Here is a 13582-nt window from a genome sequence, read left to right on the forward strand (position 1 = left end):
TGCATATATTATTATTATCTTTATTATTGTTATAAGCAGGTTATAATTAAGATGTGTGTGTGGACCCCAAACTTCTGACCCGGGTTTGGAGGGTGCCACACATATATATATATATATATATATATATATATATATATATATATATATATATATATATATATATATACTCGGGAACATCGACTCCCGATTTAGAAATATGTTCACCTTTTGATCCCCTATACTAAGGATAAACTCAAATACTGCTTATTTCTAGCATAGGTATTATGTAACTATAAGCATTGAACCAACAGATATATAATCAAGAATACGAAATAGGCATGCATATGTACCATATCACATGCTATAATATATCGCAAGAATTTGCTAATTTAACCATCATGCATCTATCACAAGATAATGCATATACAAGTGTATACATCATAACAACAGTATAACGGATAGAAAACTTGCCTAAGTGCTCCCGGATAGACTTAAGCTTAGAGTGGGTCCGATAACCTATGAATAACAACATAAGTCGTAATTAGACCCCGGTTGCTTAAGAAACTAGACTTTAACCATTTAGAGTCCTAATGTTCGCTTTCGCGCTTAACGATTCACTTAAGTCGCTCGAGTACCCGTGGCTCCCCCATTTTTAATAAATTAACCATTACGATTTTTAAGGAGATTCTTTCGCAAGTGTCTTACCAACTGCCTATTACACCTTACATAAATATTTCATACTTCAATTTGTCTTTTAAGGTCTTTAACCTATGTTTCAAAGTAAGGCGAGGGGTAATGTTTTGTTCGCGAAACATCGTTACTTAAAACGGCCGTTTCTCCTAAACCGTACATCGGAATCAAACGAACCACATATCAAAACGAAGCTCGTAACATGAACTATCTAACCATGGAAATGGTCAAAACCTAACAGTGAGTTCAAGGGTTCTGATGTTAAGAACAAAAACAGTCTACGGTAAATCGGGCATTACGACGGCTATGTTTACGCGATTTCCCAAATTTTATACCATTCCAATTCAACCCACAATCAATCCACAATCAAAACTCCATCCATACCATACTACAACAGCCCCAACAACTCAATATTACCAATTCATACTATTTCTCAATTATGAACTAAGAGTTTACTTAAGTTTATTAACTAATAACCAAGACTTCCAACTTCAACAATATCACAAAACCAACCAATCTCTACAAACTCAACCAAACTTTAAACAAACAAGCATCATGCTTCACATATACTATATCAATCATATTCATTCCTAATTACTCAAAACTAAAGCTAGGGTTTGGAGTTTATACCTCCCTTGGAGAGTGGAGAATCAAGAGAATGGCTTGGAATCACCCTTAAAGTCCTTATCCAAGCTTAAACTAAACAAAACTTCAAGAACAAAAATTTTAGTTCTTGAAAAACACTATTCACCATCTTCTTCCTTGATTTATAAAAAAGATTGGCTTGGAATTAGAAGCTTAAACTTATAGGAAGTATGTAACTATCCATGGGGAAGCTTAGATAAATACCTTGCCAAATAGTAAGTGGTGGAGCTTGAATCTTCATTTTTTAAGAAAAGGGGTCGAGAGCTTCAAGAAGAAAAAGAAAGGAAATGAATTTTTTGCTTGCTTGGTGTGTTTGTGATTTGTTTTGCTTGCCTTGGTTGCTTTTGATTTGTTTTTGGGTAATTACTTTTCTAACCTTGACTTTGTGTGGTTTTAAATCAACCACATCTCTTTCCCCTTATGTCATGCTTACATAATCAAGTGATGTCACCCTCCCTCCTTTGTCCTCTTCCTATTGGTTTGATGACATCATCCCCACTAATCCCTTTGATTAGCTTCTAATTGTTTGCCTAATGACCGTTGATCTGTTATACGGTTCGCTTAACTTTCGCTTTCATTTATCGTTTGAGGGATCATACCCGGGATCTTATTACTTGGGTTTCCTTAACCTTTCTCAATACATTCTAATCCTTTTATGATCCTCTCTTATAATCCTTTTATTTAAATCCTTTTTATCCTGTTACCTTATACTCAATTCTTTCCGTATCTAGTGGATTTCCGGGAAAATCAAAGTGTTCGGAATTGGATTCTGACGATCTTTACATACACTTATATACCACATAGAGTACTAATAATATCCCAGAAGATCAATAACAGAACCCCTACATAGTGTGGCATGAAAAGTTTTCTCATTCAGCATAATCTGCAAAATCACTATTCATAAGGGTTTCAAAAATTTCCAAAAATTGGGGTTATTACAGTCTCCCCTCCTTAAAAGGATTCCGTCCCGGAATCAGATAGAAAATGAATAGGGATACTCTCTTAGCATTACACTTTCTAGCTCTCGAGTAAATTTTCCCACATTGTGGTCCTACCACCAAACTCTGCCTAGTTTGATAACCCTTCTCCTAAGCACTTGTTCCTTTTCACTCTATAACCCTTCCTGGTTGCTCCATATAGGTTACATCGGGTTGCAAGTCTATGCGCTCATATGCCCCTAGTTATCTGGCATCCGAATTACACTTCCTTAACATTGATACGTGGAACATGTTATGAACTTGCTACAGGTTCCGGGGTAGGGCTAGCTCGTATGCTAACTTCCCAATATGTCTTAATATATCCAAGGGTCCAACAAATTGTAGACTTAGCTTTCCTTTCTTTTCGAACCTCATCAATCCTTTCCAAGGGATACCTTTAACATCACTAGGTCCCCTATTTCATAATACTCTTTGTCCTTTCGAGTCAAATCCGCATACTTCTTATGTCCATCTTGGGCTACTACCGGCCGTCCTCTGATTAGATCTATTATATCCTTGGTCCTTTGAACTACTGCGGGTCCGAGCATCTTGTGCTCTACAACTTCATACTATCATAAGGGAGATCGACATTGTCTTCCCTCAAGGATCTCATAAGGCGATACCTCAATACTGACATATGATCTATTATCGTAAGAAAACTCAATCCTTGTTAAGTGATCATTCCAATTTCTTTCAAGTCTATTGCACAGACTCTCATTATAGCTTTTAGCATTAGAGCTTTTGCTTCTCAATACCCATTATTTTCCAGTTCGTAATCTCTACTACCTTCCGTTCCTAATATTATACTGGTTATACTTTTGCTCGTTAGCGTTCTATAACCTTTTAATAACCATGTCAACCTTAGTATCACGAACGCGTTAGAATCGGAATACCACCGTACTGATACTACTTCCTTTAGCTGCTTCCATCTTCGAAAGCTTGATCCATCATATAGAAGTAAAGGAATTTGTTGAGAGATCACTATGATCATGAACACTTATTCTATTGCATAGTTAGTACAGAAGGTGGCCAGCCTTTAGTACTTGACAAGCAATTAAATAACATGTGGTATCCTACTAGGCTTCTATCACACAGATAGATAGTCATTCGGCAATACCTCCCCTTTTGGAAGGGTTGTTCTTCTCAACTTACATGAAATGAAAATGAGAGAAAGGAACGAATTGAAGAGAATTGTATATATATAAAAAAATATACTGCCACAAAATATCTGGCTTGGAACCTACCTCTGAACTATAGAGGTTTGTCATAGGAGAACGAAACATATGTGTATATAAATCCACATCAAGTATAATAGCATCGCATTTCACATGCTTAAATATTTACTATTCCATCCATCATTCTATGGACCCATGCTCTTGCTCGAGCTTATACACAATCACCTTCGAAACTCCCTCGACATCGAAAATCGAATCTGGAATCTCATTCTAGACATCATCGTTACTAGAATTCTATGCTTGCACACTACTAGAATTCTGTCAATAGACATCGGTCCTTAGACATCGGTTGCTCAGACGACCGATGTTAAAGTTCTTTTAGACATCAGTTATTTTAAAACCGATGTTAATGCTTATATTAGACATCGGTCGAGAAAATAACTGTTGTCTATAGATATTTTTCAAAAATGAGAAACATTAGTTATACATCGGTTTTTTATATAACCGATGTCTTTGTCTTATAGACATCGGTTGTATTTTACAACCGTTGTCGATGGTTAGCTTAAAAAAATTAAAAAAAAATACGCGGAAACTTTCCCCCCTTTATTCCCCAAATATTCCCCCTTAACAAAAAAAACCCGTTTCCCCATTACCAAATTATTTTCCTCTCTCTCTCTCTCTCTCAGTTCACTCTGGTCTCTCTCTCTTCCATCTCTCTGGTGCTCTATCTCTTCCATCTCTCTGGTTCTCTCTCACACACACACCATGTCAGTTGATTGCAAGTATATATGGTTTCAATTAAACCCCGAATTGAAGAACACCTTCAATTACTCAAACTCCATCTACGAGAAACCCTAATTTCTGAATAGGTTTGTTTGTTCAATTAGGTTTAAGATAGTTGAATTGAAAATCTGTTTTTATCCTTCAATAGTGGCCAATGAGCGGTTTCGTAATTTATATATATGCATAAATGTTATGATATTTTTGGCTTTTATGATTTCATTCTATTATGTTCGGGTTAACAGGCGATTGAAGATGCAGTAGCATAGGCATTTGTGGAGCACTACTCAATATTCGATATGGACAGATCTGGTTTGCTAATATATACCAAGACAACTCTATGTTGACTTTCTAATTTTCTGTGTTTTTTGGTGATTAATGGATGTTTTTTGTTTTAGTTCTTAAAGTATGTAACGGGTTTTGATTTTGATACCTTGTTGACTAATATTGAAATTTGGTGTGTGGGTTTCTGATGTATTGCTTAAAAATTTAATCCTGATATTCTTCATCTCGATTTAGTTCTTAATTATTATTGGGTTTTATTTTTTAAATTTTGTTTCTCTCTTTTGTTCAATAGGTTCAGAGGTTCGTTGAGCTTCACATGTTTGTATTCACTTTCGCTGTCTTAAATTTTCCATTAACCTTAAACTGAGAGAGAGAGATAGAGATAGATGAGTCAGAGAGAGAGAGAAAGAGTGTCTATTTGTGTGTTTTGCTGATTATAATAATTGGAGAATTTGACAGATCTTGGATAAGCAAGTGTTAACAGTATTGAAAGCGGTGGAAGATAAGATAGATAATGAGATCTCAGCTCTAGATCGTCTCGATTTGGAGGATATCAAGGTTTTGAGAGAGCAGAGGTTACAGCAGATGAAGAAAATGGTCGAGAAGAGGAGACAAGGGGTTGTGTTAGGTTATGGTGAGTACTTGGAGATTTATGTCGAGAATGAGTTCTTTTCTGTTGTTAAAGCTAGTGATAGCGTTTGTCAATTTTCTCGCGAAAATTGGCCTTTCAAGGTATGATTATTATGTGTATCTCCGTGTTCGTAATTAATTTTATGTTTTGTGTTGTATATTTTGTGTAATGCATCAAGTTTGATAGTGTATTAGTATTTGATGATTTTGTGGTGGAGTGAAATTACCCAACTGTTATTGTGTCAGTTTTTTTAATAAAAAGATTTTGTCAAATTGTGGTTTCGGATTAGAATTAGTTTGTTAAATGGACTGTTATAAGAGTTGGTAAATAGCTATCAATTTATGCAAAGTGAGGCTAGATACAGGGTATGTTCTACAGGTAATACAAGGTATGTTCTACAGTTTCCCTTGTGATAATTATCAATGGGTATCTTGTCCTGGATTTTTTCATTTCTAAAGTTAACGAAATGTTGTTTGGGTTTGTGGTTTATACTGAAACTAGCTGCATACGTGGTAATGCTTTCTTGATAGACTCCAGAGGTGTTGTAGTGATTCAAAGTCAAAGGAGACAACTTTGTGTGCAAATAATGATAACTTTGTCAAACAGGTTTTTGGTGGTCGCCTAGTAAGCAAGGTAATCTTGTAATTAAATGCTTAGTTTTTACATAAATCTCTTTTACTCATTCACATATAAATGACTCTTTCTATGTGTTAAAAAATTTTAGTTGAAATGTTGCAATTGCGAGCACTTATCTGATACTTATGAGCCCTCCATTGATTTGAGCCTGGAGATTAAAGATGTAACCACCCTCCAGGATGCTCTTGAATCGTTTACAAAGCTTAAAATGATAGAAGATCCAGATACAAAGTTCATTTGTGAAAACTGCAAGGAAGAAGTGTTGATTGACTATGGGAAAAAGTCCAAACTTGGGTTTACTGTCTACCCATCACCACAGGTTTCAGCTTCTGTCGTTGAACCCTACAACAATGTCCTTTCAACCCATTCACTCCTGGAACACACTGATGTCTCTATTCTTCTGGACAATTAGGCCATTTATGACATTTGTAGGTGCTCGCTAGACATTGAGCGTCCCACCTACACCAACCTTAATAGGCTTGTTTCTCAGGTATCACTCTTCATGATTTTATCTAAATTTTGTTGTTTTTTCCATTCTTATCCGGACCTGTGTACATTTTTTAAACTTCACTGAAACACACCCAAACATTTTTGCTCATTCTCTTCGGGAAGATGATATAGAATCATTATATTTTCTGAATTTGTTCTAATGCTAGTTCTTTAGTATTCCTAATCATTTGGTCTGTATATGTTTAATTCAGGTGATTTCCTCCTTGACTACATCTCTGCGATTTGATGGTGCTATAAATGTGGATATGACTGAGTTCCAGACCAACTTGGTCCCATATCCACGGATCCATTTCATGCTTTCATCATATTCCCCTGTCATATCAGCTGAAAAGGCATACCATGAGCAACTCTCTATGGCTGATATAACCAACACTACGTTTGAGCCATCCTCCATGATGGCCAAGTGTGATCCTCATCATGGGAAGTACATGGCTTGCTGTCTGATGTATCGTGGTGATGTTGTCCCCAAGGATGTTAATGCAGCTGTTGCAACTATCAAGACCTAGCGGACAATTCAGTTTGTTGACTGGTGCCCAACTGGATTCAAGTGTGGAATCGACTATCAGTCCCCTACTGTTGTTCCTGGCGGAGACCTTGCCAAGGTTCAGAGAGCTGTCTGCATGATTTCAAACTCCACCAGTGTGGCTGAGGTGTTCTCCCGCATTGACCACAAGTTTGATATCATGCATAATATTGGCAATTTTTTAATGCTTCATGTTCTATAACCATTTAATTATAACTTTAGTATCTGCTCACCATTTGTGTATTTATAGTAGTTTTGAGATCTATATGCTACTTCAGGGCATTACTACTCTTTCCTTCGTTCTGCTCCAAACACCTGGTACAAGTTTGATGACTCAAGGGTGAGCACATGTCCTCCATTTATTTAGTGTCACCTACCTTATTAACTGATACATACTAATTGATTCCCTCATCACTGTTTCAGTTTATGCATCAGATATCTTTTAAAGGATTGGAAAATTTTTAGGCGAGACATATATCTTTTTATTGATTGGAAGCATGGTAAAGAAAATTGGAGCCCACATGAAAGGGGATGACTTGAGTACTAGAAATAGAAATATGGTTAATTTTACACATTAGTTGTACTTTGTTTATAATGATGAACATATTTGATATTAGTTGTACACATTGAGAATTTGTTGATCTTGAATTCAATTGAGTAATAATATATATGTATTGGTTGAGTTTTGAGATTTAAGTTTTTTAATACATTGTCTAATATTCGATGTTAATGAAGGGATATTTGCACATATAAACAAGGCAATAACATCAATTCAAAAATAAACACCTGATGTCTATTTATCATATTAACATCGGTTATTTAAAAAATAAACGATGTCTATTGTTCAAATTGACATCGGTTATTTAGAAAATAATTGATGTCTATTGTTCAAATTAACATCGGTTCTTTAAATACAACCGATGTCTAATAGGTTATTGATATCGGTTTTTTATTTGTAATCGATGTTGTTTTATAAATATTGCTTGTGTGTTATAGTTTTAAATATGTCTAATCATCATAATATTACATTTCTGAACTTGACATTACACAATTATATAACATCAATGTGAATTAGACATCAAAAATTTTCCAGAAACGATGTGTAATATTACATAGAAATCGGTTTTTAACCGATGTCTATGAGAAAATACATTTAACATCAGTCGCGAAGACATCATACATTTTTTACATAGACATCGGTTTTTAACCGATGTCTAAGGTCTTTTTTCTAGTAGTGGCATCGCAACCTTCCTCGTATAGTCATACGACCCTCTATTGATAAGGAGGAATAAATATTCAATAGGTAAATAATCTACTTAATTAGTCTATTCAATGATAACTTATACACTACCACGACCCGATTAGTGGTACTCAATCTCAACATCCCTTCCAATACAACTCTCACGGTTGTAATCAGCTCATTACTCACAGAATCATTGCTGCACTACTAAGGTCCACTACTGACCTACTGTCGTCATTCACTTTCCATGAAATCTTAATATCTAATCATACGGAGTCCATACATCTCGTATAGAATTCTTCTAAGGAGTTGACATAACCACCAATCAAAATTCATGAAGAACACTCCAAACTCTGACGTACTTTCATGACATGAAGTAGATAAAATTGCAGAAGAGTTTCAGTTAAAGCAACGATAGCAGGTTAATACCATTCTTAATCGTATACCTTAAATAGAAGACTTAACTCAAGGGTTCGTCTAGTCCTTTTTGAAACATGGTCCTGGCTTATCTCAAGATAGTATCTTCTGAGATAGATAGCCCGCTCATGGCGATTACACGAATTAAACCTTTACCAACTACTATTACGGTTGGGTATTACACAGTCATCAAAAGGAATGTCAATCTTCCAAACCATAATACAACCTTTATAGCTTTAACCATTATCACTGTATTCTTTTGGCACAAGCGCCTATAATTATCCTCTTACCTTTAAAGTGTCGGCCACCTCTAAATAATTTTCCACCTCATTTCAATCACAACTACTTAAATTCTGATATGGATACAGACTGAAGTTGTTATCAGAAGTTAAAGATTGGTAAAGCTTTAAGGACTGTAAGTTGTAGTTATCTAGTCAAATTCTCATGCATTTGTACTTAATGTTTTTGACATCATCAAATATCAGTTAAACTTGTATATTATGCTAATTTACAAGTTGGGGGAGATTGTTAGATATATTTGATAATGTCATGGCTAATGTGATTTATGTTTAGTTTCTAAGACAACCTTTGACATCACTCAAGTTGTTCAGAGTCAAGAGATAGTTAGTTCTGATATCTCAAAGAAGCAAGTAACCTCTGACATAGCTCAAGTTAACTTGATATTAGAACATAAATCAAAGGAAACCTCTGACATTGTTCATGTTAAATCTTCAAAGATACTCCTACGAGGATTCACCAAAGCCAAACAGACTCAACCTTTGAAGACTGCTGTAAGTGGTTTTGAAGCAAGAGTGGTTACTGGAAAGGAGGCAAGAGATAAAATTGGATTGGGAAGTGCTGATGAAAGAAGAATACAGAACACAACCAACGATCCAACTTCCTTAAGTGAACCAGGTATTGAAGCAACTCCTGAGAGATTGAATCAACTAGAATCTGTACAAATGGTTTACCATACCTACTTGAAAGAACACATCTTGCTGTACTTCATGACAGATGGTAGAGTTTATCATATAAGGGAAAATGCCATTCCACTGAAGTATTTTAAAGAGCTGGAACATGTATTATTCTTAGTTCAAGTGAATGACAAAATAACAGAAAGTGCTGCAAATTTTTTAAGAGTCAAATTCAGAAACAGAAAAAGCTTTATTCTGTTAAGTCTGACAGCACATATCTTCCAAAGTACAGAGATCACAAGGGTGATATTGTTGAGATGAATCCCAACTCTGCTAAGATTATAACTACCTTTCTGGGTTACAGGGCTGTGGAATTCAATCTTGAGTCTGACAAGGCGTATTTGATCAGACTGGATCAGGACATAAAGAAAGCTAAAATTAATAATCTCAGGGCTGCAATCTTTCAAACTGGTGAAGATTCTGCAAAACTTAAAGATGCTAAAAGGAGGATGATTGATGAACTCAGATATGCTGAGAGATGTTTATTGAAGAACTATCTCAGAACAACTCCTGACATCAGAGAGATCAGAAGATGAAGCCAAGTCAAGATCTACAACTACTTAAATTCTAATATGGATACAGACTGAAGTTGTTATCAGAAGTTAAAGATTGGTAAAGCTTTAAGGACTGTAAGTTGTAGTTATCTAGTCAAATTCTCATGCATTTGTACTTAATGTTTTTGACATCATCAAATATCTGTTAAACTTGTATATTATGCTAATTTACAAGTTGGGGGAAATTGTTAGATATATTTGATAATGTCATGGCTAATGTGATTTATGTTTAGTTTATAAGACAACCTCTGACATGGCTCAAGTTATTCAGAGACAAGAGATAGTTAGTTCTGATATCTCAAAGAAGCAAGTAACCTCTAACATAGCTCAAGTTAACTTGATATCAGAATATAAATCAAAGGAAACCTCTGACATTACTCATGTTAAACCTTCAAAGATACTCCTACCAGGATTCACCAAAGCCAAACAGACTCAACCTTCGAAGACTGCTGCAAGTGGTTTTGAAGCAAGAGTGGTTACTGGAAAGGAAGCAAGAGATAAAACTGGATTAGGAAGTGCTGATGAAAGAAGAATAAAGAACACAACCAATGATCCAACTTCCTTAAGTGAACCAGGTATTGGAGCAACTCCAGAAAGATTGAATCAACTAAAATTTGTACAAATGATTGACCATACCTACTTGAAAGAACACATCTTGTTGTACTTCATGACAGATGGTAGAGTTTATCATATAAGGGAAAATGCCATTGCACTGAAGTATTTTGAAGAGCTGGAACATGTATTATTCTTAGTTCAAGTGAATGACAAAATAACAGAAAGTGCAGCAAATTTTTTAAGAGTCAAATTCAGAACAGAAAAAGCTTTATTCTGTTAAGTCTGACAGCACATATCTTCCAAAGTACAGAGATCACAAGGGTGATATTGTTGTGATGAAGCCCAACTCTGCTAAGATTATAACTACCTTTCTGGGTTACAGGGCTGTGGAATTCAATCTTGAGTCTGACAAGGTGTATTTGATTAGACTGGATCAGGACATAAAGACAGCTAAAATTAATGATCTTAGGGGCTGCAATCTTTCAAACTGGTGAAGATTATGCAGAACTTAAAGATGCTAAAATGAGGATGATTGATGAACTCACATATGCTGAGAGATGTTTGTTGAAGAACTATCTCAGAACAACTCCTGACATCAGAGAGATCAGGAGATGAAGACAAGTCAAGATCTACAACTACTTAAATTCTGATATGGATACAGACTGAAGTAGTTATCAGAAGTTAAAGATTGGTAAAGCTTTAACGACTTTAAGTTGTAGTTATCTAGTCAAATTCTCATGCATTTGTACTTAATGTTTTTGACATCATCAAATATCTGTTAAACTTGTATATTATGCTAATTTACAAGTTGGGGGAAATTGTTAGATATATTTGATAATGTCATGGCTAATGTGATTTATGTTTAGTTTCTAAGACAACCTCTGACATGGCTCAAGTTGTTCAGAGTCAAGAGATAGTTAGTTCTGATATCTCAAAGAAGCAAGTAACCTCTGACATAGCTCAAGTTAACTTGATATCAGAACATAAATCAAAGGAAACCTCTGACATTGCTCATGTTAAACCTTCAAAGATACTCCTACCAGGATTCACCAAAGCCAAATAGACTCAACCTTTGAAGACTGCTGCAAGTGGTTTTGAAGCAAGAGTGGTTACTGGAAAGGAAGCAAGAGATAAAACTGGATTGGGAAGTGCTGATGAAAGAAGAATACAGAACACAACCAATGATCCAACTTCCTTAAGTGAACCAGGTATTGGAGCAACTCCTGAGAGATTGAATCAACTAGAATCTGTACAAATGGTTTACCATACCTACTTGAAAGAACACATCTTGCTGTACTTCATGACAGATGGTAGAGTTTATCATATAAGGGAAAATGCCATTCTGATAAGTGGCATTTTACACCACTTAGAGCGTCTTAAAATGGCTTAAATTGGTGTCTTGAAATCAAGTATTTTGTGTATTTGATGCGTTTTTCTAGTGTTTATGCATTTCAGGGTTTTAGTTACATTTCGGGGAAGGAATCATCAAGAATAAGCCTTGGCATGTGTTCACCATTGCGAGAGGAAAGAAACGGGCAGATTACGGCGAAGAAACGGAGCGAAATCAGAAATTTTCCAGTAGAGGTCTGAGCGCCCGCTCAGCATTGCTGAGCGCCCGCTCAGCATTGCTGAGCGCCCGCTCAGCATTGCTGAGCGGCCGCGCAGCAAGCTGAGCGCCCGCTCAGCTATGCTGAGCGGCCGCGCAAGGTCGGGAAAAAAGACAAATTATTTTAGGACTTCTACTTCTGTTTGGTTTCCACTTCTATGTAATCTGAGTTTTATGGGACTATTATATAAGTAGATTTGAGACGTTTTCACAAGTGTGGATTGAAGAAGATTGTGTTTTTACGCAAGGAGCGAAAGAGATAAGGAAGAAGACCGATTTAGCACACCGCAACGAAGAGGAAGCATATATTCTTGTGATTCTTGTTTCGTTGTAACGTTGGATGCTAGTTTTCTTGCTTTGAACTTATTTACTCTTGTGACGTACTCTGTTTTAATATAATTAGTTTAGTTATTATTTTCTTGTGTTTGTTTATCATGATTTCATATGAACCCATGACGACGATAAGTGCTATTATGGGCTAATCGTGATCATGGGGTTGCAACGGATTTATTATGGAATTCTTTAGTTAATTGTTTAATACTTTAGTGTGTGATGATTGCATGATATCTAGTATTGGTTGTGCGTATTCGTCTTATGTGCGTCGCGAACATATAAGATAGGGTGCTAATCTCTTGTGAAGCGACGGTGGATCTTGAGATTTAGAACTTGCCATGCTAGCATAGGTTCATGTACATTGTGCATGATTAGTGGGTAACTCTAACAGTTTTATTTGCCCTATGTAATCAAAATGAATAACTTGTGCTTAAATCGGTGTGTTGTCAATTTCTGTAGACATATGGGAACTCAACATAATTGATGACTATTCAACTTCTATCTTAATTGTGGATGCTTGGTAGAATGGTATTAGTACAATGAAAGTTGGCTTTTATCAGTTTCGTGTTATTCGATTAATATCATCACTGTCACATGCTAAAGGTAATAACAATGGCTATAGAAGGAAGTAATAATGAAGTTGTGATCTCATGAGTGTTTTATTATTGATAAATTGAAGTGTTAGTTAAGTGATTAATTAAGTAGTTAATTATAGTTAATATTTAATCAACAATTTTAAGTGTTAGTGTCTTAACATTGAGAAGTAATCATACATTGGTGAGTGAGTTTAATTAGACAATAATTTAGTCTGAGTCTCTGAGGGAACGAACTAGAAAGTATTCTATATTACTTGCGAACGCGTATACTTGCGTGAATATTAGTGCGTGTTTTCGCCCTAACACATTCCACTGAAGTATTTTGAAGAGCTGGAACATGTATTATTCTTACTTCAAGTGAATGACAAAATAACAGAAAGTGCTGCAAACTTTTTGAAGAGTCAAATTCAGAAACAGAAAAAGCTTTATTTAGTTAAGTCTGACAACACATATCTTCCAGGATCGTATTGTCCAAG

At 35.6% G+C, this 13582-nt stretch overlaps 1 pseudogene; it reads left to right on the top strand.

Moving 5' to 3' along the window:
* LOC141685861 (tubulin alpha-4 chain-like) overlaps positions 1–7033 on the top strand; it is a 101205-nt pseudogene extending 94172 nt beyond the window's left edge.
* Positions 7034–13582: the final 6549 nt, after the last annotated feature.

The sequence above is a fragment of the Apium graveolens genome, chromosome 9 (assembly GCF_009905375.1).
Source record: "Apium graveolens cultivar Ventura chromosome 9, ASM990537v1, whole genome shotgun sequence".
In the NCBI taxonomy this organism is placed as follows: Eukaryota; Viridiplantae; Streptophyta; class Magnoliopsida; order Apiales; family Apiaceae; genus Apium; species Apium graveolens.